We start from the raw sequence: 26,740 nt of genomic DNA, 5'->3' as shown, positions 1-26,740 counted from the left end.
AATGATTTTCTATCCAGAGACCTGCATGTATAGTATCTGCGGGTGCTAGAACAGAATTTTTGTTTGAATAATATTATTAATAATAATAAAAAAATTAAGATATCTCTATTTAGCTTTCTGATAGTAAAGAACCTTCAGCTTTGACCCCCATTTCAGTGACAGCATTGTAGCCTGTGCTGCCACAATATTAGCTTTATCTTTTCAGAGAGAGAAAAAGCTTTCTTTGTACAGTAGCACATTAGCTTCAAAGAGCACTTACCTCAAGAGTCCAGCTCATCCTTCTGGTAAATTTAAGAAATACTCAGCTTAAGGTTGTCTGTTTCAATCATGGATAATATAGATAACTTTGTGTCTAAATGTCGCAAAGCAAGCTTTATGTCTGCTTTGTCTTTTCTCTCCACCCTTTCAGTTTTATTTTCTCATTTAGTATCTAACGAAGATGCAGGCTAATGGAAGAATGATGCATGAATACAACTAACCCTCCTGGAATTTGATTGTAAATGTAAAAGTTGCTATTCACCACGATTTGGTAGCTTTGTGTGTCTTAGATAGGGGGGGCAGGGAGGGGTTGGGGATGGATATCTTCACATGCAGTGCAACACCTGCAGAGTCAAAGGTGTGCTGGCTGAGTAAATCCAGGGCTGCGCCGGCCATTGGTGTGTCCCTACATCTGCCCGCCCCACGTCAGCTGGTGGTTCCTTTACTGCCTTTTGAGTGAGACAGGTATCCAGGCGTTCTGAACCGCTGGAGGTGTGCACACCAAGCAGCAACTCCCCAGTGAAGCCTGCCAGTCTGTGATACGTGTGCCAGCTCAGAGGTGTAAGGCCTTTCTGGCACTCTCCCTTGAGCTGCCATTGCAGCAAGCATCCTCTGCCTCTTCACTTCCTGCATACACACAGCATTTGAGCATCAGCACCCAGAAACTTGCTTTCCACTGTGATTACAATTACCTATCCCAAGCAGTGATGCTCAGAATTGAACTTAAGTGCTTAAAATTGCTCATGAGAGCAAGAGGCTATACCTGTGAGCACCCTAATGTGTTAAACAACCGTACAAAGCAGCATTATATGTATCTTGCAGCAGCTGCTTAAAAAGACCATCTGCCAAAAGAGGTTGCTTTTCTGTTTCAAGTTCTTTTACTTGTTGTTCTAAGGGAAAATGGTGAGTTTAGGAAGTTGATGATTAGGTTCAACTACACCTCCCTAGATTCAGACAGGAGCATTATTGCTCAAAAAAGAGCATGTTTAGCAAAGGCAGGGGAAAACTAGTTGCAGTGATCTTTCCCTGGATGAACACATATAGACGTATGTATACATGCGAATTTATATGGAAATACCTTTATGCTGTTTCTCTTGAATTATGATTGCCTTGTATGATATATATTTTGAGAGCATTACATTGCAAAAGTAAACTAAAAAAGGGGGATATTTATTCTTCGGATTTAAAATTAATTTCCTGTGTTTTTCTGGGTTTTTATCCTATCTAAGTTGTAACCTCACGAGTTCTTTACACTGAGACCAGTATCAGATGAAATGTAAATGTAATGGTTTCTATAAATGTTAACCCACTGCAACACTTCATCCCAGAACTAAAGATCTGGCAACTGTTTTAGGTTAAGGTACTGCTCCTCTCCATGTTAGGTAATCCAATGTCATTTAAGTAAAATAAATTGGAACTACTCAAGGAATAAAAAGAGGTGAAAGTGCAGAATCTGGTTTGGATAAAAGTTTAATTCTTCAGTTCCAAGTGACACAGCCCTTACAGGAAGCAGAGCAAACTCAGACAGGAGTGGCCAAGTAATGAAGATGGATGCATCTTGTTATCAGCAAGCCATTTACTAGGGCTTGATGTAACCTTAAACATTGCAGATAGCTCAATGGCACTTGCCACTAAGCCTCTAATTAATGATAGCAGGCCCAAAATTAACAATGTGCATTTACAGATGAATTCTGGGCACTCATTAAACGATGTTCAAATATCAAGCAGTAACTGTTAGGTTTATTCCTTCTGGATTACTGTATACAGTACACTGTATTACTGTATACTATATACAGTCTGTTTGCTGGGAGTTTTCACAGGAGGTTTTGTGGGCTCAATTGCTGTGAGCCCAGGTGCTCACAGGAAAGGGTATAGTTCACTGGAGGAGGGCATGGCAGAGTAGCTGTAAAGCAGGCATTGTAACACCTGTGCAGTAGTTTAAGGAGGATTAGAATGATCCTCTATTCTGCATTAAGTGCAGTGAGAAAAAGGGGCTTGATTGCCCCGAGCGGTCCTCAAACCTCAGCTTATGTTACCTCCTTTGCAGTATCCACGCTGCTGCCGTCCAAGGAGACCTGGAACAGGACACAGGAGGGTTCAATGGTGGGTTGTTCAGTAAAATACTATTCCCCCACAGCTCATGTGACAGCTCATGTGATTCCATTGCTCTGGAAGTGGTTCTGCACACAGTGTCCCAGCTCCTTGATCAAGTGGACAGATAAAGAGCTCAGGATGAACCCTGCGTCTTAACATGTACACGTCAGTCAAATTGCATTTCAGAACAGTAATACAGCAAATGATTTAGGTGGCCCTACTGTAAATGTTGTGCCTTAGGAAAACAACAGTGCAGCTATAAGAAATGCGTCAGACCACGCTTCCACACCTGCTAAGTCATATCTGTATCAAATCAGAAGTTTAAATCACCTTCTGTGCTGAACTATAATGCAAGTGAGAGAGAATGAGCCTTTCAGAAATATTGGTATAAACTGCAATTGAGGGCAAACAGGCAGAGCTGGTTTAAACAAAGTCAGAATTGATATTAATTGAAAAATTAGACAGACTGGTCTCTGTAAGTGGAAGGTAACTATAATTTTCTGGGAATAGATCTTTTCAGACCACTAACACTGGTATTCAGCAACATGAGGTTTTCTGCATTATGAGTGTTCTCATTAATGTGCCATCCAGCTACTACCGCAGGAAAAATGCAGGCATATTATCTATTAAAAAAAAAAAAATAAAGGGGGATAGAGAATAAATGGTACTTTTCTGAAAGACATCCTGCAAATCATCTTATCCTAGAACTGTTCTCCCTGCCAGAAGAGTTTTAATGCAATACCAGTCTGCTGTGATGTAAAATTACTAATGTGATTGGCATTCCTGTTGCATGACATACAGAAGAGAAACATCCGCTCTGAGCAGAGCTCACTTTCAACTGTGCTGCAAACATTTGGGGTTTGTGCACAGGCTGTGTAAGCAGGATCCCATGCACATTCCACATAATCCAGTGCCATGCATCCAGTTCCATTTATGGGCAAAATGAAACACAGGCTCTTCTTTCTATGATCATTCCCACATCAGCCTTGTCAAAGTTTAATGTGGACAAATTTAGGAAAGGGGCACTCCCATAGCTCCATGCAAGTCATTCAAAGTTTTGCAGGTTTAAAATTTAAATAATAAAAGAAAAGGCACAAACTTTTCCTTAATAAAAGATTATTCTGTAGAAAAGGTTAGTGGGCTGGGATTTTGTAACTGGGCCTGGATTTTCCTTTGTGATTTGTTGAGAGAAGATGGGAAAAGCAACTGTCTCATGCAGCTTTCCCAGCTTCTTTTTGCTGTAAAGAACTAAATACACACTCTTCTGTACATGTGTAAGGTGATGCTGTTATACTGAGAGTTGCTTTCTTTTATCTTTGAACAAAAAACTTAATTTGAATGAGAAAACTGTATTATCTCTCATGAAGAGAAAGCTCTTTCTCTCTCTTCTTTTTGTCACTTCCTTATAGAATTATCTCTGAAGCTTTCCCTGGTATCCTCTCTCTTTCTCTCTGCAACTATTTTGAAAAAAAGGAATCCATAAATCAGCAACAGGTATGCTTAGTTACCAGTAGATAAGGTGACAGACAGCAACTATAGGAGCATTCCAGTGCTGTGAAATTCCAGAAAAATGCAGTAAAATATATTTAATAGGATAACGTCTTTTTTTGATCATTACTGCTTATTAATAATAGTATGAGCATCTTTGGGTCTGAATGTAGTTTGAAAGAAAGGTGTAAATTCACAGTAAAAATGTTAGTTCATGTTTTTTAGAATTCTGAATATTCATCTCTCTTATTTCTCCCATACGTGCACTACAGTGTTAGTTGGCAGCATTTGAACTATGGTTTTATATTTCTAGAACTGTCCTTACTCCCCTTTTCCAGTCACAGGAGCCAAGAACTGCAACAGGCTTTGTAGAAGCACACATTAATTTCAGTTTAGTCCTGCAAGCTACATTCCTTTCCAAACATGTTTTAACCTGACATCATGTTCTTCCTCAAACTTCTCACAAATGAAGATGTGATTCATATAAACTTCCACTCTCCCCAAGCTTTGCCAACTCTTCATTTTCTTTTGGCAGGCCTTGTGGGCACTTGTGATTCTAGACAGGAATGACAAACTCAGCACCTTCCATGTGCTCTACCAGAGGCGGTGTGGTACAGGAGACTGCAGACCACGCAAATCCCCATTCCAGGCAGAATGTGTGCCTCAGAAATCTTGCCATGGGTTGTTTCATGAACAGCAATTGCTCTGTGTAGTAGGGGGTGCAAGGGCCAAAGTTGGCAGTGTTCATCATGGACCAGTAGATGGAATGGGGTTGGGTTTTATTCTGGCCATCAGCTGCCTCTCACTGCTTGCTGCCACGATTCCCCTGTGGGACGAGTGGAGGGACTCTGTTCTTTCAGTATCAGACTTTTCCTAGTTTTGTTGAAAAAGCATATTGGTTGATTTTGATAATGGATTTATATTCCTTAATGCAGTGAGCTATGTGAGCTTTGTCTTCTGCTTGAAAGAACAGTTATTGCTACAACTGCCACTTTCCTTAGTAAAGATGAAGGAGTTTAAGGTTATTGTCAGGTTTATTCCTTGTGCTTCTTAATGAGCCAGACTGTGCCATGCTTTTTGTTTCAGAGCCTGGTGAGCAGGCTTTCCCCATGGGATTAATGCATGATTTTCCATCGCTTTCCCTTTGAGCTTTCCCACATCTCTAAGCAAAAAGCTCCCAAAAAAAAAACATTTATGCCTTAGAATTATAGACTCATTAAGTTTGGAGAAGACCTCTGAGATCATTGAGTCCAACCATTAACCAGCACCACCATGTTCACCACTAAACTATATACCAAGTGCCACATCCACATGCCTTTGGAACACTTCCAGAGATGGTGATTCAACCACTTCCCTGGGAATCCCATTCCAGTACCTGAATAGTAATAATAATTCCTAATTTCCAGTCTAAACTTTCCCTGGTGCAACTCGAGCCCATTTCCTGTGGCCCTGTCACTTGTAACCTGGCAGAGGAGACTGACCCCCATGTCAGTACAGCCACCTTTCAGGCAGCTATAAACAGCAATAAGGTCACTTTTGGGCCTCCTTTTCTCCAGGCTAAACAACCCCAATTTGCTCAGGCACTCTCCAGACCCTTCCCCAGCTCCACTCTCCTGCTCTGGCCTCCCTCCAGCCCCTCAATGTCTTTCCTGTCATGAGGGGCCCAGAACTGGACACAGCACTCGAGGTGTGGCCTCACAGGGAGCACAGGGAACTGCCCTGGCCCTGCTGGCCACACCACTGCTGATCCAGGCCAGGAGGCCACTGGCCCTCTGGGCCACCTGGGCACAGCTGGCTCCTGTTCAGATGGGCTGTTGTGACTCAGGTGCAAGACCCAGAACTTTGCCTTGTTGAACCTCATACCATTGGACAGTATAAACACCATATACATGCCACATATAAATGTCACTAAACAAGATGCAAAACACACCTGAAAGTCAGGTGGAGATATTAAGTGAGATGCAGCTATTGAACATCTCTGTGAGACTATTTTGCTCCCAAAGTCATAGTGAAGAACTACCCAAAGGCCTAAAAGCTGCTTTATATACTTTCAAGTATAAAGACTTCAATAAATTATGTACGAAACAAACCAAAGAAATAATGGAATCCAGAGAAATAAGAGATCCTAAAGCTCTGTAAGAATAGGATCACAGAATGAACTGAGGCAGAAAAGAAATCAACCAAAATAGAAAAGAAGACAAAGAAAAGTGAAAGGGCTGAACACCTTACAGAAGCACTACTGCCCTTGGAAGCAGTATATAATTTCCCATAGCACAATCATGTTATCCCTTTATCATAAAACCGGTGTGGGATATCATGCAGACCATCCGTAAGTCTTTCTAAGGGTGAAACAAATAGTGTAAATTGTCTCCAAGGGTCTAGGGAGAGGCCCCATGACTCTCACAATGCAGTTGGCAGTCCCCTAGCAGCAGAACCACCCCCACGGTTTGCAGGCTGTGCATAATCCAGTTTAATTCACTTGAACAGTGAAGTTCAAATGCACATAGCAAGGAGTCACTTCAGGTCCAGGTTGGCCACTCTGTAGACATCCTCTGTTGGAAATCGGGGCAGAAATTACAGTGTTGCAGCAATCCACAGAAGTATGTGAAGTGTGTAAATGAAGATGTTTAAAATACCAGAACTCTAAGGATGTAAAAGAGATTGTCTTGTGAAGTGTTACCTGTTTACATCAGCTGAGGGTACAACCTAACGTGGTTTTTGTAATATTGCAGTTAACAGTGACTCTTGGAAGTTTCCTTATGTATGGGGTTTTTTTCTTCTCTATGTTACTGTACAGCTGTTCCTGTATGCTAGGCTCCAGGCACGGCACTTCTTTTAAAAATATATAAAACACTAAAAAAGGAGAATGTTGTCCCAAGAGAATGGCAACAAGACAAAAAGGCCTCACCTCTCTGATTATTTCCTAAAGTAAGTCAGTTTTAGGCAAATGTAGCCAAGATCAGTAGTGAGATAACAGCTGGGCTATGAATAATCTGTTTGTATCAGAAAGCATAGCATGTCTATGGGCTGATCACTTTGCCTTTTGTCTTTCTGACATTTACATTTATTTAGCCAAATCACTTCTAAGAAATGTTAATCCATCACATTATCTGATTGCTCAGCCCTTACTGAGCAGGTAACCAGGTAAAATCAGTTTCATTGCCAGATTGGGTAAAACCCTACATGTGTGTCTCATTCAGTAATGTGCTCTTCAGGAATTATGATTAGCACAGATGTTGCTTCCTAATTTGTGAGAGCACCATGTCAATAAATTTGCTTAAAATATCAAAGTGTTCATATATTGCATGTTTTACATTACACCCAGTGGTTGAGGCCAAACCATGCCCAATTACCTTTGGCCCAGTAGTAAGAATAAAAGACAATAATAATTTTGCTCAAAATGTCTGTATTACTTTTAGTTGATACCCAAAGATCAAATAACAGCTTTCAGATACAAAAGTTGAAATGAGGGACCTGTGATGTCATTATGGCTCTGCTAGTCCCCCCTGCAGGGCACACTGGGCTCTGTCCCACACTGAATGCAGCTTCGGTTCTGTCGGGGTTTTTTGGAGATGGAGACAGCACAAGCACTGGGGAAAGTCTCCCTATGCCTAAACGTCTTCATGCCATCCAACTAATCAGTCAGGCTGTATCGGCTGCATATGTATCTAATGTATTGCATGACATCTTAGTCATTCCTGTCCTGATTACATCTCTAGCATGGGGAGGAATGTTTTAAATGGAAGATGAAAATTGTCACCCATCTTTATTCTGGTAAGCACCTGAAATCCCACAGCTGGATACTGCAAAAGCCGTAATAATATTTTCTTTAATATTGTCTGCATATTGAGTGTATTCATAGGCTCAAGGCCTTTTATTCAGACCCTTTTTCAGGACTTAGGGCTATGGAAATGGTCTTACTCAGAGTTGGAATCCACAGTGCCTGACGTGCTGGGAGTCACCTCTGGGGACAAAGCTGAGGGCAGCAGGGCAGCACAGTTTAGCCACAGCAGTGGCATGAGTACTTCCAGAGCTGGCAAGCCCTACCCAGGCACAGGTTCTTTGATGTGTGGCACAGAGTGAGTTTCTAATATTCATGCCTTCAAATAGGGCCAAATTTGCCTAACACTAATTGCTCATCAGTCTATTTGACAATTCACATGGAGTTTAAAAAACAGTTCCCAGCTTCATTTCTTTTGCTCAGACCAACAGTTCCATTGTTCTTAAAAACAGAATTGTCTTTCATCACAAATAAACCACAAAATGTTTTTCTGTGTAGTAGAACTGAAAAGTGGTTTTCAGATACAATTGGCATTTGTGTGCTTAGTGCTGAAGGTGGCCAGGTTGCTGAAAAATGATCTTGCCTATGATGCCAACCATATGACAATTAACTCAGCAAAGGAGAGTGTGTGAATCCATTTACAACCTCTTTTAATAACAGGGTAACAACCAAAATGCTTTCTCCAGTGGTTAAACCAATATTAAGCTCGCCTAGAAACTTGTTTACGGGCTTTTCCACTGGATTTGTCTATTGCCAATGCCATAAAGGACATCAATTTTCAGTAAGACAGCCGCCTCCAGCACTGGGATTGGAAACGCCAATTGTAATTAAAACTTTTTTTTAAGCAAATGCTTTTTGCAGTTTAATTATGGCAAGAAACACTACTTGTTTTGTGAACTTACAGACTTTTGAACTCAGCAAAACTCTGTTTGGCATTCACCAGCAAAAGTCCCGTCCTTGCTCATGTCAATGGTGCTCCAAACTGCTCCAAACACAACAGTGGATATTCAGACTTAAATAAAATCTGAGCAAACTGTACTGCACCCAGGTTAAATGTGCTGTAAACACTGATTATTTGCAACTCACATTTAATCCTAACCATGGGTTATGTATATTTTTCCTCCTTGGTATTTCTGGTGTAATCACAGTGTGAGTCACACAACCTATCAAAAGTGCAGATATGAACTACAGTCGTTTTATATGTTTCTAAACAATGAAAACAGAAAAAGTAATCTTACAACAGCTAAATGTTTTCTATTTTCAAAAGGCTCTTATTGGTGACATTTCTCCCTGCACTGCTGTTTCTGCAATCACATAGCAACACAGCCCTTGAAATAACTTTTTTGTACTCAATATATAAGGTGCAGTGTTTGGAGAAACTGATTCTGCTCAAATGCCACCTGTTTAAATGCTAAATGGCATCAAAACTAAAGAGAAAAAAAAAAAGAATGACAGCCCAGTGGAGGAGACCACTCCCCTGTTTGGATGACTGAGGTCTCCTGTTCAGCTCTTAGTCCCTTTTTCTTGAGTTTCAAAGTGGGTGTAGCAGAGTTAACTTGGTACAGTGCCCAACCATCTCACAGCTTGCCCTCCTACAGTCCTTCACAGGATCCAGGCTTGCTAAGACCCTGTACCAGTCCCTGTTGAGACATGCCTGCAAGCTCCTCATGCTGGTTCTCAGTGTTGCCATTTCAGCATTTAACTATGCATTTGAGTATCTGCTTCTAGCAAGGCCCAGCTGAACTACTTTTTAGGAGGCATCAGTACATGTTGAGGAAAGCAATGAGGAGACAGACATCTAACATCCAAATACTCTCAAACTTGGAGAATTTCAGATCTTCATCTAAACTCTTCCGTTTGGCCTCACCTTCCTTCAGGAAGCATCTTCATTTTTCTAGGCTGCCCTCTTTTCCAAGTTTTACGCTGTTCCTAAAAGCCACTCTGCTTCTCTTTTCTCTTAACTGCACAATAAATTGAGTGCAGTCCTCCTAGTGAAGCAGGACCCTCCCTTTGCAGTCTTCCCCTTTACCACTTTGATTTCTCCCAAGCAGCAAATCCCAGTTGTTCCTGGTGCCAGGGCAATGAGAAGGTTATGAGCTCACCTACCAATACCAACTAGGAACGAATGTCAAATTTTTATATCTTAAGCTTTTGCAGCTCTGTGTAGAATTCATATATGAGCATCTATAGGATTAAACTAGCGGGCACAAAGGGGTCTGAGGAAACAGTGCCACGGGTATTGAATATCTACAGCAGCATCATTCAAGGCAGAGAAGATTCTTGTCCAATCAGGAACTGCAGAGTTAAGGGTTGAGCTTACTGAGTGATGGAGTTGTTGTCATGTTTGCAAGAGCAAACAGAAGTGGCCAGTGCCAAACATTTCAATGCAAATCCATGTTATCAAGTTCAGGATTATTCAGTTCTGCAGCCTGCCTCGGGCTCACCTCTGGAGAAAGTTTGAGGCAGGGGGAATATCATCAAGAAGGAAGAGTCACGTTCAAAGGAAGATGTTCAGAGACATGAACCTGCATGTAGCAAGACGCAAGAGAAGGGAGAAATGTGTATACAAGAGATTGTTATTATTTCTTTAATAAGCAGAAGCTCTTTTCAGGATGTTTTTTTTTCTGAAACTTGCACATACTGCAGCTGTATTCAAGAGTGGAAAAGGGAGAACTCCTCTTTTTCCTCTTTTTTAAGCACAATGTATCATTCTCTGTGCTTTCTAAGCTATAAAATTAGCACTAGCAGCTGTAATACAAAAGACCCACAAAAAATCACAGTCCCAAGCCTTCTGAAGTTAGTATGGCCTATTATGGATAGTCCCTGTAGCACAGCCCTGAAGGGAAGCAAAGCGCCTGACTGGTGTTGTCAGCTTTCAGAGTAAGTTCCTTCTGAGCTCCCACAATATTCTACTAGACTGAGCATCTGGTTGAGACCACATAGAAGCTCTCTCATGCCAACAATTTTTATTCTGTAATTTTTTTTCAGTTTCTCACCACAGGGTTTGTGAACACCCTAAGTTGTAATGGGAGTGAAGTCAGCAGGACGTAAAGTCTGGTCAGATCTCTCTTCCACACCAGCTTTGCCCACACCGAGATTGCAGGAAAATATGCTCATTATGAACTGATTTTGAACATGTTTGCTATCTAGAAAAGCAGAGGGAAGTAGAAGATAATGTCAGTCTATATTCAAGGGCTTCAGTTTTTTCACTACCATGGATGCACAGGGAAATTGAAAAATATTGGTCATCGTTTCCCACCAAACAGAATCTTTCCCCAGTGTCACAAGTGTACCTCTGAAATACTGATATGAAGTTCACCAAGTCAAGTAATGTACAGGTTTAATTGTCATAACAAATATATACATAAGGCTTTTATTATTTTAATGCCACTGTATTGTGACATATTTGCATGCCATCTTCTATTCACATCATCTGTGTAGGATGTCAAGTAGGTTGTGCTTGCAATAATTTTAGGAATGTAATATTTTCAAGTTCAGGATGTTAACAACTTGGGCTTTTTGCTTTGCACATCGTAACCTTTTATGTTATCATTTGGTGAGATGAGGTGAAGACACAGAGGTGCATAAATTGGAGACCTCAGATCTGTGATTATGTTATTGCTGACCCTCATCACATCTAACATTACACTGTGCAGCTCTGCTCACAGGAAAAAAATAGAGAGAGGAAGCAAAGCATAACTTGTTCACTTGAGAATAGTTATGTGTTGATAGGTATAAATCAGGATAGTTATGCTGCAGTCAGTGTTACATCACTGAGGATGTGGTCACAATGACTTCCCAATCTGCTTTGTATATTGAAAATATATACAGATCCAGATATATGCTGGAACATACATAGCATAAATAGTATACAATAGCTCTAAAGGAGGAGCTCTTATAAATGTCTCCTGCAACCAGCAGAAGAGACGTGATGGGTCTTCCTCATTTCTAGCTGCTGTAACAAGTCCTGAGTCAGAGCTTGACAAGTGACCCAAGCACAGCCCACTGGCAAGCAGCTGGCCCAGGCTCCAGTGAGCACAAAAGGGCTGTGAGGATGGCCTTGCCCACACACAGCACTTTGCAGAGCTTGATGGGTGGTATCTGATACCATGGCAATCTTTTAACACAAAAATTGTTGTGGTTGTGGTCCTATCACCTCAGAATATTTGGGGAAGGGGTTTCCTAGTCAAATTATATTTTCCTAATGCAAGACAGAGCTGTCTGTGCTGTGATCTGTCCTGAGGAGTTTGTGAGTGGTTGTAGACACCTAACAACACCATCTGTAACAGAAATGGCTTTCTCATATACAGATGTAATTTAATTAATGAAGCAGATTTCATTCATCAGCTTTTAAAGACTAGTCAGGGAATCTGAAAGCTGATGCAAACACACAAGCAGAAATGGGCCCTTAAAAGTTGGCGTGGCAGACAGGGCATCCCAGCTAACCTTCGGTAGAACGAAGATTCACAACGCCAGTGTCTAATAACTGTATCTTGCTCCAATACCTGTATTTCAAGGCCATTCTGTGTAAACAGTGTGCCTTGCTTTGTGCCTTAATCTGCAAGACAACCAAATATCTTGCTTGCAGATATATGTTAAGGTTTAATGACTCTCCTGCCATAAAAGTGTTGCTCAAGACTAATGAACAAACAAATATTTGCTTAAACCCCTTTGTGAAAGTCAAACACACTTTCAACAACTATTCATGTATTTATTGTCAGACATGAGTCATCACTTAGATGCCTGGCCTTGTGCTCTTAGCGGCTAATGCCAGTAGTTTCGCAGCATTTTTTCACTCATTCTTCCCTCTTTCTGCCCCTACTTCCATCTCGAGTAAGAAGCAGTCTGCAGAGTCTTTTGTCCGTGGCAGAACTTGCTCCCCTTCAGCGTTGTTCGTGCCGTAGTGCCGCTGACTGCGAGGCAGCGGCGGCCTCTGGGGCCAGCCCGAGTTCCACACAGGAGTCGTTTGCCTCTGTGCGCTCTGGGGTCCTGCTGACCCACGGAGTGCAAGCACAGCCACCTCCTCTTCCTCCTCTCCCCGGCTTTCCAGGGTACCAGTGGGGGACTGAGGCTCTGCGTGGATCCTCTTCTGGCTGTTGGTGTGCTAGCACTGGGTCTCTCTCCCTTTCAGCAGCTTGTTATCACTTCTTTGCCAAAACTTACCATCTCCTTCTAAGTCGCTAGTTAAACTCTTTACCACTCCCTCAACTGTCACAATCACAATGAATAGGTTCACCCTGGACAGTTCAAATACCAGGGCTTTGCTAACCAGCCCCAGATCTGGGGCACTGGCCATTTCAGTAGATCTGTCTGCAGCTGGAGAAGGATGGACATGTCCACCCTTAGACTCAATCATATCTGGAAAGTTCCCACAGGATTTCTTCCTGAGTACATACTGTGAACTTAGAAGGTGCATTAATAGCAGGGCCTTATTTCTTGTGTTACTGAGTCACATTAAAATTGTGTGTCAATGCATGTTTTATTTTTATTCTGCTACTAAACAAGCTGAAGGCTTTAAGGATATTTTTTGTTCTCTTGTGTCAGAGGGGTCTACCCAGGATGGAAAAGAAAATCAATGTTTTAGGGTTGTGTAACTGTGGGCTTTTTTTCATGTGTTTCTTGTTTCATTATGAGGAAGGAATTAAAAATCCCTCCTAGACAGTACTTAAAATATCAAAGTCATTGTTTAATGCCTTTGAGTCACTGTACAACTAATTCAATTGCACAGTGTAGTGCAGTTTCACGGTATGTGAAACACAGATAGTAGAGAGGAATGATTGGAAAGTTGAATAAACACAGTGTTAGTTTGCGAAGTCTGAAACTTTCTGATGACTTCTTTAGCAATGATCCAGCACAGCAGCTCATCAGCAAAAGGGAGAAGAGAAGCTTTTAGTCCCAAAGTCCCTGCCTCCTCTACCTAAGCTAAACTAGATGTGTTCATGCTGGCTGGAGGCTCTTGACACTCCTCTGAACCAGCCACAGGAGGTGGGTCGGGTCAGCAGTGGATGTCAGCAACTTCTGGTGAGGTAGACAAAGGTCAAATCTCTGATGATCACTGCGGCTTTGCAGGACCCTTCACCAAAAATGAGCCTCAGGTGGTCAGGGACCAAGGCAGCAGAAGACTTGGCCACAATACACTCATAAGGGCAGTGTACAGCCAGCCTGGCTCTCTGTACATTGAAACCAGTGCTGTGTTAGGCACCAGTAACCTACAGGGACCCAAGGTGCTTGGTGACAGGGCAGGGATTGCAGCTCTTGTGGCACCATCAGTAAGGGGTCATTTCATGGCCAGCCTGGTGCATCTGACTTCACACCCAACCCTGAGAAGTTGTCACCTACAGGAGGTCCTCCAAATACATCAGGGGTCAGTAGGGAAGGGTACAGATCCATCAGCCTGATTTGGGTGAGTACTGTTGCCATCATAAAAAGGTCATCCCAAATAATTACAGAATTTATCTTCATGTCAGCTTTGCAAGGTACAGGAGCAGTGTTATCCCTGTTTTACAAATAACAGTCTGAGGCACGAAGAGGCTTCAGCCTTGCCTGTCTCATCACTTTAGAAGAGGTAGTGGTGGTGTAGACTGATCTGGGTTGGCTCTCATTTAGTTAGGTGTTAAAACTTTGTTCTGATGCAGCCTTTATGTGTGTGGAAACAAGAAGACCTGAGGCCCTATCTGCTCTCTGAAAGCACCTGTTAGCCTCCCCACTTCGTCATCAAGTCTGCTGGAGCTGATATGCCTAAATTAGACATTTCCTGCCCCAGCCTCCTTACCCACATGTAGATCTCCTAGTGAAGGTGTCCACACCTGGGTCTGAGTTAGGTGTTCCCATACGTGGGAGTGCCAGAGTCCTGAAACAAGCATTCCTCACCCTGCCCTTAGAGCCAAATTGAAGCCACGTGGTTTGGGTATATCTGTGGTTGGTAGGCCACTCTGTGGGAGTAAAACACACTCTGATCATGAATTCCCGCTTTGGTTTCATTTATTCACACACAAAAACAAACACAAAGAAATATATTTAAGCTATCTTGGTCACCATTCAAATGTTGATGCTAAGTGTTTGCGACTGATTAGTATTGCCACTGAATCACAGGTATTTCCTGTATTAAGTGGCCCTAAAAGTCACTGTCAACATTTTAATGAGAACACAGTATTGTAGGTAATGGCAGTTTGGCAAAGAGAGAAGGTAGGAGTGGACTTATTCCTTAATGAATATCCTGAACGGGCACAGATAGGAGAGGAAAAGGAGCAAAGAAGGGAGAGGACAAAGAAGCACACACGTGCTCATAAAAGTTTCTGACAAGCTAAAAGCCTCAGAAACAAATTTGAGTTTAAAAATGCATTTGAAAAGTTACATACTCACTTTTGTACAGAACAACAATGGTGGAATGCTAATAACATTTAATTTCCCTTGACTTCTAACCTTCTTAACCTGCTGTGTTGCTAGAACAGCGCTGTAAATCAAAATATGCTGTATTGTATGGTGAACATGTGTATTGAGTCATTCCAGACTGCCTGGTGCTTTTTAAAAACAAAACTCACAATAGTGTTTGTGCTGTTTTTCATTTTTCATAGACCTTTCCCCTCAATCATGCTGCAACTGGTTAGGTTATGTATTAAAAATACAATATAAAAAAGAGGGAGGGAAGATGTAGGGGTAGATGTAATACCACAGAAAGTGCAGCACAGACAAATAGGCCAAAATATCCTTGACATTACTTTCCCCTTTGTTCTAAATGTTCTTCCAATTTCAATAAAAACAAATTGGAATACTGCCTGGGGTCTACTAAATCATTAGTAAATTAAGAATCTGTTTTTAATAACATTTCACTTGTAAATAATGCATTAATTGACTTGCTTGAAAGTTAGCTTGAATGTTAGAAACTCTGGCACTAAATGTGTAATGAAAGAAGTGCACTGTTTGAGGAGGCTGGATGGTAAATGTAACAAATTAAATATGACAGTTGATATTTGTGAAAATGGTGATATAATTAGAGGACACCTGCAGCTGTTTTCCAACCAAAACAACAGAAATTAAACATGTATAAAGTATGTGTGTCATATTTTCTCTTGGCATATTTCTTTTATTCTCTTTAGGGCTTTTTTTTAATGTGTGTCTTTCTATTTTTCCTTACCATTTATCAGGTCATAAGACTAACAGGTGTCTACTTATCCAATTATACCGTTTATTACATCCGTAAGAGATCGTTTGGCAGTGTAAAGACAAAGAACCTGAATCTTATTTACCAAACAAGAGCTGGAAGTTACTAGAGCATATGACACATGCCCCAGTGTGCTTTAACCCTGGGTGGTTGGGAGTGGTGAAGAATTACACCAGGACACTTCCTGTGCAGTCCTCACCTGCAGATATCTCACTTATGTATTTCTGCACCCTGGCTTTGATAGTCTTGGTGAGGATTTCTGTAAACTATAAGGTGATGTGGTGCAATGTATAAGCATTCCAAATGTTCCAAATTTCTTGGCATGTGCACAGCTGAAAGAGAATATGATGCTGCCCTGACCATCTCACAAGGACTTTGAACACCAAGTTTCTAATGATAAAGGAAAAACGTGAAGTTCTTGAACAACATAGATCCCTGTGCCCCTACTGGGAAAGTGTGAAGCAAATTGACCAAAGATGGCCAGAAGTGATACATTTTTGACCTGGAGCCAAAGATTCCAGGTATTTCAGTTCATGGACTCTTTTCCATCTGTCCTTGCTCCTTTGCAGTTGGTGTACAGACAGAATCCTGCCAAAGGAGATAGAATTTGCACTTGCAAAAGCAAGAGTCTCTAGACTAACTCCCTTGAGAGTTACACAGTAACAAGGCAGTGGAATTACTTGGGTATAAATAAACAGAGTCTAAATGGAACATGAAATTTTACTCGTGCTTAACGCCGTGTGACGATTTTGCCTGGTGTCAGAGTTGATGGCTGTGGAAACTGCACTGTTGGACTGGGCATGAGGCACACTGAAGCCAGTACCGCTTCTGTTCCCAAAGATTCCACCTGAGGAAGGACTTCAGGCTGTCCCAGAGTCACTTTTGCTAGGCTGTGACATGCAGCAATTTCCCCACAGTGAAAGGAAAAACAATGCAGGGCAAGACAAGCTGTCCTCACCATGAGACTGCTCTCACCGCAGAGTTTTCTCTGTGGCTGAGGCACATAGAGCAAACTTATGTGGGGAAAGTCCCATTGCACCACACAACCAGCTGTGGATACTGTAAATCTTCAGCATGCCCTTTATCAGCTGTCAGAAATACAGACATTCATAAACAAAGGAGTGCAGGAGACCAAAATTCATTTTAAAATAAACAATGTGGACTTTGATTTGGAATGTGCTAACAGGATAGATATGAGCTATTTAAATAAACATACCAGCCAATTGTGTCAACTTTGCTTTGGGGGCAACAATACCTTTGTTACTGAGGTTTGTATCTGTCTTGATTAGAGCCATGTCAAGCAGCTGTTGAGATTGACTCCGATGACAGATAGGATGTAATGTACATGACACTGGAAGCAAAGTATCATGGAGACAAATTGTGTGATGGCTGAGAAAATCTTCACGACTTTTTCAGATATGGCAGACTTCTTCCCTGTAGATGCAAATACATTTATTTGTCTTAAAGTTACAGACTTGTGGCTGCTCTTGCAGGTACGTGTTTTTATGTAGTGACTTCTATTCTCTGCTGCCTCCCCCAGCCCAGGCAGGGGCTGTTTCCACCCTGCAGCTCCTGGGTAGCACGCTCTGCATGCTCCGTTTATTCCTATAGTGTGTATATGACAGATATGGAGGAGAAGCCATTTGCTGCCTCCAAGGACAAGGCGGTAATAAAGTTCCACAGAAAGTGCACCCTGCTTTTCTTGTTATAAATCACACCAGCACAGAGTCGGGCTGGTCCCACCTGCTTGTACAGCTTTCAAGATGTGTTCCCCTGTTCCCCCTTGAGCTGATTTTGCAGGTACTATTTCCTGCTCGTCATGTAGATCTCAACTGACCTGATGGTAATTGGTGATGGAGCTTGGTAGGCAGGTGATACAGGAGGGCCAGGTTCCAAACCTCTGCTGTGCCAGCAGTCACTCTGTGACTCTCCTATTCAGGAGCAAGATCTGCACTGTGTTAAGGCTGAGGGGACTTCTTACTCTTTAAAAGAACAATTTTCTTGAACAATTTGCTACTCCTATTCTCCATGGGCTTTTGCATTGGTAACCAGTAGTTTCTATGAGGCAAATGTACCAAGAGCTGCATTTTCCAGGTAAAAAACATGAAGTAAAACCTATTACAATATTTACCAGAAGGAAGGAGTTGTTCAGTCTCCATTTTTCACTTGTACATGAGCTTTCCCATGGATATCAAAGCTGATGATACACCTTTACTTTGGTTCCTTTGTAGGGCATTTTGAAGATGCTGACCTTCTGAATGGATCAGGGATCCATTACAATTTTTATTTCTTTTATCAGTATATTCAAACACTGTAGATACTCAATTTACCTAAACCCACTCTTTGATTAAATAGCATCACAACAGAGGTGATGACTCCAAAGACTAATTGTTTTTCATGGTCTAAGGGGAACATGCCTAGGAAGATGGCCTTCAGCTTGTTGTCTGTAGGTTCGCAGCAGCAAATCAGAGAACCAAAGCTACAAGGAGTTTGACTACACCCATATTTGCTTTTCAGGGACAAATTTGCTGGCTTAAATTAAGCCTGCTAAAAATGTGCCAAGATTTCCCCTAGCCAAAAAAATGCCCCTTCCTTGTCTATGTAATGTTACACTGATTTGAAGGTTTTCTTAGCTATAGAGTGCTACAGATCAAAATACAAGCCTAATCATTAGAAAAAAATAAATAAAATTTAAAAATTAGTATTCCCAGACACAAGGAAGATGTGCTGGCTTAGTTAAATAAGGCACAACTGGTATTATTTAATTAAAATCTAGAGTGCAGCTGTTAGGGGAAAATCTAGCCAGTTTCAGATAGAAAAATATGCCCTAATAATGTGTTACAACATCATTTTGATGCTAAACTCAAGAGTAGGGTAGGTGTGAATGTTTTGCATGCGCATGCATATGTATACATACACATCTGTGTCTCTGACAGAGGGAGAAAAGACAAATGTGTTCAAATACGTTTTCTGTATTGAGGGAAACTATAAATAAAACCAGACTCATGTGAGGCAGCAGCCGGGAGGCTCCGCGGATGCACAGTGTGTGCTTGCAGGGTGAGGACAAGGGGAGGGGATGTGGGAGCTGCTTTGCCTATGCACGTGAGCCTGGGTTTTCTGTCTTTGTCCACCCAGACATACACAGTGGACAGAAGAAAAATGTCTTTGTTTGCTTTCTTTGCTGAGTGAAGAACCATTTTAACTATGCAGTTTTTCACTTTTCTCCAAGAATTATAAAGATTCATTAATTTTCTAAAAAGAATAATTATTAGTTAATTACATTTGTGCCATATCAAAGCTTACTGGGCTAACATCTTGTTTTGCTACCTAGAGCAGAGTATTTCAGCTTTTCAGAGAAATAATTGTATGTATTAGTCCGGCAGGAAAAACATAGCAACTTTTGGAGGGTGTTTCTGAGAAACAAGGCAGTTATGTAAAACCAAGGAAAAAGAAATACAACACTGGAGAAAGTTTTGCTGCCATTATTATTTTTATTATAGTCACTATTTATACAGCATTGTAATTTTGCATGACATTCTTCAAAGAGTAAAAAAAGGCAAGCAGTGAGACCCAGAGTACACTCTGCTGCACATGCCTGTAGCCATACCCTGCTACACATAGTATGTGACTGTGTAAGGGCTGGGAAAAATAAACGAAGCTACCTTTCTCCCCATTCTTGGGTTGGCAATCCAGGGTTCTGAAGCTGTGTCTTGTCCTGTCCTTACTATATTCCCATTGCAGGGCAAGAGATTTTTGAGCAAGACCTCACAATCCAAGGAGTTCTCAGGATGACAGACCTGTTTTCCCTTCTGCTCTCTTGAGCAGTGCAAAGCTGCCAGAGAGAGGGCTGAAAATCAGGCCTCATGGTAGCTGTCACAGGGAGCTTGCAGTGTGCAACAGATGGATATATAAAAGGACAAAATAGAGCAAAAGTAGAAGCAGGTAAAAGAGGTTAAGCTCTAAAATAACTTAAGATAATTTTATTCAGTTGGAACAGTACCATCCATATGTGATGAAAAAGAGTCTTGGTGGTATTTTGATGACAACATTCTTTTATTTCTGTTCATTAAATACTTGACATTTGCAGAATTTTACCCTCTATGTAACATTTGTCCAGAACAGGTATAGGTTTCCTAAGATTTTATTCTCTCTGTGTTATTTTACAGTCTCTGTCCAGCAATTGTTTGATCATTAACAGCAAATAGTTCACCTTTTCATGGTTCACCTTTTGTCTGCAAGTGAAATTCATTTTGAAATAGGTTTCATTTGTCAAGAGATAGTGGTGGATGCTCTGCCTTCCCTACATCCACAGTTCCCATGGAGGAGCTTTGGGCAGCAATCCCAGGCTTTTTCCTCCCCAAGTTGCTGTTGAAGAATATCCAAAATCCCTAGGGTAGCCAGCATGCCAAAAGCAGAAAGAAAGGTAAAATGGGCTATCAGAGGGAACCTGAGGTGGGGCGGTGAGGCAGGGAATGTCTGAAGCAGAGAAAGGGTATCTCTTACTCCGTTGATACAGACTTAAGCCTGAAAATCTTGAAGATGAGAGTGAGGGGAAAAAAATTCAAGCCACAAAGTCTGGGATTTTTTTCAGTAGCTGTAGTCCAAACAGCAATGCTGTATGAGAGAACTAAAGACCAGAGAAGAGAGGGGGCCTGGAGAACGAGATGAGTGAGGCAGGAGGACCAGGTCAGTGCGAAAGGGGATCAGAGCCTGCAGGAGGAGGGAGCTGCCCTAACAACTGCCCAGTGGGCATGGCAGAGCGCAATGAAGGAAAACATGCCCTCCACACTCTTCCCCAGTCGTATTGGTTTTCCTGCTCTCATCTGTAACACCTGGAAAAAGAAGCATTACAGCTCCTGTTGTGTCCTGCCTGTCTGTGTGCCCTCAGGGATTTGGAACCACAAGGAATCCACATGTTGTTTGGAGCATGGAACTGTGCAGGGTAGGCTGCCACCAGGAGCTCCTCGGGCTCTTCCTAACGTGCGTGCTGTGCCTCCTGCTCCTCCCAGGCACAGTGAACTGAGCTGAGGAGCCTGAATGCTGAATATGTTTGTTCTTGACAATTTAAATTAGACCCGTATATTTAAGGCATGTTTTTCTATTTTATCTGCTGCCTGAATCTCAGATGCTGAAATATTCACACAGACCTTCATTCTTTGGGGAGCAAGACATGGATTTTCCCCAGTGGCACGGTGATAGCTTCTGATCTGCCAGCCTCCCGCTGTCCACTGTCATTGCAGCTCACAGTCAGTGAGTGGCCCGAGGAATAGCTGGCACTCAAGGACCCCCCTCCAGTGCCCATAACTCTGAAACTACATGACATCTTAACCTTTATGAAATTTCTTCAAGACAGCATTTTAAAACACCCAAATCTTTCCTGACCTTTACATTTTAGTAGAGGGGGTTTGTTTTGTTATTTTTTTAAATTGATGTTCCTATATTTTTTTCTTTAGCTGTGGCATTTTTAAGCTGGTTCAAGAGGAATTTTGCTTTGCCCTTCCCATCCTTGTTGAGCCCAATCATTAATCATAAAGGGAAAGCACTCCAGACTCAAGCCTAACTTTATGATGTTTTTATGTTTGTGACATTTTATCCCTCTCAGGCAGTGGGAAGTTCTTATCCTTTTAATTTGTAATCTGTTAGGTTTCAGTTTGACTCTAGATGCTGACTTCCTCTGTAGCGTGTCATGCGCATTCTCACCTGTTTCACCGGGCTGATGCTGTATCGGGGGACAGATGATTCAGGTACCCCCCAGTGGGATCAGTGATTGGTGCCCTGGATCATCAGGAACCTGACCCCTTTTCATATGTGGGGAATAAAGATATCTTCCAGAGAAAGCTAATGGTTCAATTTGACAGTAATACACTGCCTAAATCTAGAATAAATCTGTTAAGTACTTCAGCGAAGCTGATAGTGCAAAGCTGACACAAGCGAGGAATCGGTCCTGGCATTTTTACACAAAATTGTGAATATTTGCAGAGGAAAACTGGAAACTCAAAAGTATTACAGATTTTTAGTATGGCACTTGCTCTTTTTTACTGTAAGTAGAAGCTCTGTATCCTGCAGCATGCAGCACTCTACTATAAGAGCTCTTTTTTTACAAAGGGAAAACTTTCCACATTTGTATCTAATCATTACCTAATACAATCTCATCAAATCTTTCATGATACCAGGCAATTACAACACTCAAGGCTCAGAGTCTAAATACTCTCTAGTGGTCCTTTTGGATTTGTTTGTATAGTATGGTTCTGTTGCAACTGGAGAACACAGACACAGCTTTGTAGGCACAAAGATGAGTTCTGCTAAGCCTGTGTAAGTCCCTGCTCTTTAGCCCAAAAAAACTGAAGGTCAGTTCAAAGCTGCTTGTTGGAGGAAACTAATCCTGCAAACAGTACATTCACTGGCCATTATTTCCAAATCCAAACTATCTTATAGTCATGAAATGGAAAGTTTATGGGGAAAACAAATGCTGCATTTATTACTGTGATGCAACATTCATAAAATATATTTCATTGGGGGGGAGTTTACACAGGGGGTAATGAGATTTTTCCTTTATACATTATTTACAACTGCTTAATCCAGGTGCTGTAGGTTATTTTTTTATCCCTCAGTTTCACAGCTACAAAACACTTCAGTATTTCTAATTTATTTCTGCTTACAATACAGATGTTCTCAATTGTGTCCCTAACTACATTTCAACTGTTATGATTGCTTTTATTTGTTTGTGTCACTGTACACTTAGAGGTTGAATGTGCACTACACAATAGTCAGGTTCCAAGAAGGTTGTAAAAAGCCTCTGGTGATTTAGTTACCAACAAATTAAACTATGCCTAACAGTAATATCTTTATCATTAGTGGTTTTAATCTTCAGATGATTTCCTTGCTGTTTATATTGCTCTGTGCATGGGCTCTTATATCTTCACATAAAGGTTTCATCTTTTTAAACAGCATTTTTCAAGATGACCATTTGGAAACAACATTTGGAGGAACATTTGGGTTGCATCCTCTAACTAAATTTCCAAGCTGTTGGTAACGGACTAAAGAAAATGCGGTCTGCACTGAATACTAAAGAGCTGCAAATGTAAGAGCCTTGAAGGTTATGTGTAAATATTGACATTTTTATTTTATTTAGCATACAAAAATGAACTTGCAATGTTGCTTATCTGATCATACAGCAGTGACTGCATCTGCATCATCTGAGATGTATTCCTCACACTTCTGACTTTCATAGATGTTCCAGACTCTTCCCTCTGAGGATGCTGTTGATGTCCCTGATTAGGGAACAGATATGTGGGGACTGAGTGTCCATATAGGAACATGTCAACCAAGAGGTAACAAATGGAAGCAGAGAAAAAAAAATCTTTTCATCTTCAAAGGCCATGTTATATGTGCTGATATGGGTCCCAATAAAAACATTAAGGTTCTTTCCTGACATGTGTAATGGGACTTTAGGGCACTCCAGCAAAACAAGGTCTTTGGTTCATCCTAGAGGAAGCACAGAAAAATAACTGTAACATTACATGTACCCCAGCTGTTCTTTTCACTTAGCCATACTGTCCTTTCCCCTCGAGTGTGAGTCTGTTGTCATTTCTTTTTAACCAGAGGTTTCTGTGGAAACCTCAGGGTCTTCAGATTTACATGCTTTTTTCTTAAAACACTGAAAACGTCTCTGATGTGCAGATAACAAAGCTTGCAGTTCTTCAGGGCTGTTATTTATACTAAATTAATTTATATGTTAGGTACTAAGATGGTCACTGTGCAGTTTGTAATTCCAGGGCATGAAACATGAGGGCCCCACAACATTCCCCTTAAAATCTAGTCAGAAAGCCATGAAATCTTAACTATTCACGAGACAGAGCTGGATAACTGCTTCATGAGTGGTGCTACAGTCACCAAAAAACCACAAAAATGGTTTGAGAACACATTGTGGTTCTCTCCCTGGACAGCCTACCTGAACACCAACACTATCAGGAATTTTTCTGAAGTATCTGCTTCCCCTTTTTAGTACTCCTAGTTCTTGCATAAAACCCTGACATGCTGTTTGCATCAGCTGGCTGCCTCTTGTGCTCTTCTGGGGGTGTCTTGAAGATTATTATTTTTTTTTATTTCCACATGTGAGAGAAGGATTTAATAAATAGCAGAATCATAAATTTCATTAAGAGAGCAGGAGGAAGAACAGTAACTTCTTTGTGCTACATGGAGTCTATGTAATTTACATAAATATTGCCTATCTCTTTAGCAGATATAGTAATTAAAAAATGACCAGCATGGCTCTTGCTTGGTCATCCTCCTTGTTCTTCTATAAGCTTAATTCAATATCGTCTTCGTTTTACTTATTTGCTAGAAAGTTTCTGACTCTCCCAGTTGCCTGTTTTTGTTGGACACAGTGGTGAGCCTTACCAAGAGGTGCAGTACTCTGCCTACAGAGCTACTTTGCCCAAATCAGAGTTTGTCCTTGATCCCTTGTCTTGAAGAAAATCAGGAAGGCAGAGTCTTCGTCACTGGACATCTTTATGAATAGGCTAGACAGTATCTGACAGTAATGACAAGGGCATAACAGAGCTTTATTGACCTTGTGAGCCTGGCCAACACGGAGTGGTCAACTGAGAGCCAGTAAGCACATTGTGAGTAAAATCTAGCAAGAAACACATAGATTCAGGTCACTTTTGGCACTGGGACCTCAGGATGAGGCAGTGAGTCCCTTGTGCATTTTGACAATGGGAATCTCCCTCAACTTTGGAAGCAGATTTTTTGTCAACTCAAAACACTTTTCCCTTGCCAAACCCATATACTACCTTCATCTTATCTAGAGAAAACTTCAGCCAACTGGCTTTCATCCATGTCTTATCTCTGCCAGACACAAGGAAGCTGTAACATATGGCTTCAATGAAAAGGAGACATAGAGCTTGGTGTCATCAGGATATTGATGACATTGTAGCCTATGCCATTTCACAATATCCTCAAGTGGTTTCATATGGGTTTTGAATAAGAAAAGTAACAGCAGTGAACCCGCTGGTATTTTAAGCTGCAAGTTCTGGGATAGAAAAAAACATTTATCCATGTTTTTGGGATCTTCTTGACAGAAATTGTCAGAACACTTCAAAGACTTTCTTCTCTCCTATCAGCCATTTTGCCATAAAAGCAACGTGAAACAGCAACAGGAAGCAGACATCATGTCTGGACTTTGGTCTGATTCAGATGCAGTGGCAAAGCACAGGAAGAATTAGCAATATTAAGTTAAAATAATGTATTACAGTATGTATATCTATGTATGTGAGTCTGATGAAGTCATGTAACCTACCATGAGAGAAATTTCCTACCTTTGCTGTAAAATTGCTAAGGTCACCAATCCAAACCTACAATCTGACTATTAAGTGGGAAGATAAACTTTTTTTTAGTTTAGGAATTTGAGTCTCAAGAGCTATAAAATTGGAACATTCAGCACAGCTGATTGTCTGCAGAGGTCTTGCAATGAGACCTGCCTTAATAGACCACAGGACGGACAGGTAATTGCTTAGTTGGTTTAATCAACCAGTAAAAGTAACAGGTGAAGTGATGTGACCCTTGTGTGAAAAAGGGAAGTTAGATCCCACTGATAAAGTGGGGGAAGATGATACAAAACCTCACATCAGTATTAGCAGTTACTCTGTAGGCAGATGTGTCTTTCCCCTCAGGCTTACATCCATCTGGAGTTCCAACCTGCCCTGTGCCAAACAAGATTAGCTTAAATGCCCAGCCATTTTGTTTGGAGTGTATCACTGGTATCCATCTTTGGTTGGTATGCAGATTTGCTACTTTCTATGGTATCCAGTCTTGAAAGGTCTTTGCTTCTTATTTAAAAAGCATATCAGTGTATTATTCATGTGTCACGTTCTCTGTCATCAGTGATGACAAAACTGTACTGAAATGACAGTATATGCCTGTCACATGCCTCAGCTATAATAGCAGAAATAAAATAAATATTGCAGAATCTAGTTAGCACATCTTCCTTAACCATTTCAACATAACCACAGGGAGTGTGTTCTGGAGGCCCCAGATGCTCCACTCGAAGACTTTTCAAAATAAAGCCTTATTATTAAGGCCATCTGACTTTTCTCCCTTCCCTGCTGTGATATTTAGTGAACAAGACATAAACCATTCCAGTGAAATGTTCAGGCCTGAAAAATGGTGCATTTTGCACCAAAAACACGGAAGCTGACAGGTGCCTGAGCAGAGAAGGAGATGGATGAGTGAGGTGTTGAAGCTGGCCCACCACCATCCCACTGCTACAGGGAGAAAGGGAGTTCTACGTATAGGAATTGATGTGGGGTAGATGTGAAGCAAAGGAGTGAAATCCATCTTGTTTCCTTCTAAGAGATGCCAGCTGAGCTGGAGTGATGCTGTGCAGTAGATTGCAATGAAAACATGCAGCTTGTGATAAGCTGACAGGAGCTGGACTGAGCATAAATAGCTTAGAAACATCAGTGGGTAAAGGCAAAGCTTTTGCTTTTGTGTTTTAAAAGGACGTATTTGCTATGCTTTGCTTTTTAGAATATAACACATTGTGTTAATGCCAGCAACTGTATTTATAACACCTTCCACTTCCCATGTGTCAAATTTTTGTCCTTATGTATGCATGTTCTCATTTTTTGAGCTATGGAACCATTATAACTGTTGTTAGAACTTTGTGGCTGAGGATATTAGACTTTCTCAGCATGACTGACTGTTTTCTCAAGACGTCCTGGCTGCAGTGGTGTAACTGTGCTGACATTTGCACAGACGGGCAGATGGTGCCTGGGACATGTCTGGTTGCAGTGCAGACCTGAAGATCCTAGATGAAGAAGCCGAGCCACTGTGTTTTGGCCCGATTTATAAGAAAACTACTTCTCACCAAATGTAGCCTGTGTTATCCTTTCTGCTAATGGAAAAAAAATGGTGAGCCATAGCAAAACAAGCCCACAGCTAAAACATATGTTTTG

At 41.3% G+C, this 26,740-nt stretch overlaps 1 long non-coding RNA gene across 3 annotated transcripts in view; it reads left to right on the top strand.

The window, feature by feature from the left end:
- LOC134555645 (uncharacterized) overlaps positions 1-26,740 on the top strand; it is a 278,752-nt gene that overhangs the window by 204,623 nt on the left and 47,389 nt on the right. The window contains exon 5 of one of the 3 annotated variants that reach the window (XR_010081464.1): positions 22,731-22,863. The exons of the other annotated variants lie outside the window; for them this stretch is intronic. This is a non-coding gene — a long non-coding RNA (uncharacterized LOC134555645). The remainder of the gene's footprint in view (positions 1-22,730; positions 22,864-26,740) is intronic. 3 annotated transcript variants of the gene reach the window in all.

This window comes from Prinia subflava, chromosome 10, assembly GCF_021018805.1.
Source record: "Prinia subflava isolate CZ2003 ecotype Zambia chromosome 10, Cam_Psub_1.2, whole genome shotgun sequence".
In the NCBI taxonomy this organism is placed as follows: Eukaryota; Metazoa; Chordata; class Aves; order Passeriformes; family Cisticolidae; genus Prinia; species Prinia subflava.
The sequence above is the reverse complement of the archived record's forward strand: the minus strand, read 5'-3'. Positions and strand labels throughout refer to the sequence as shown.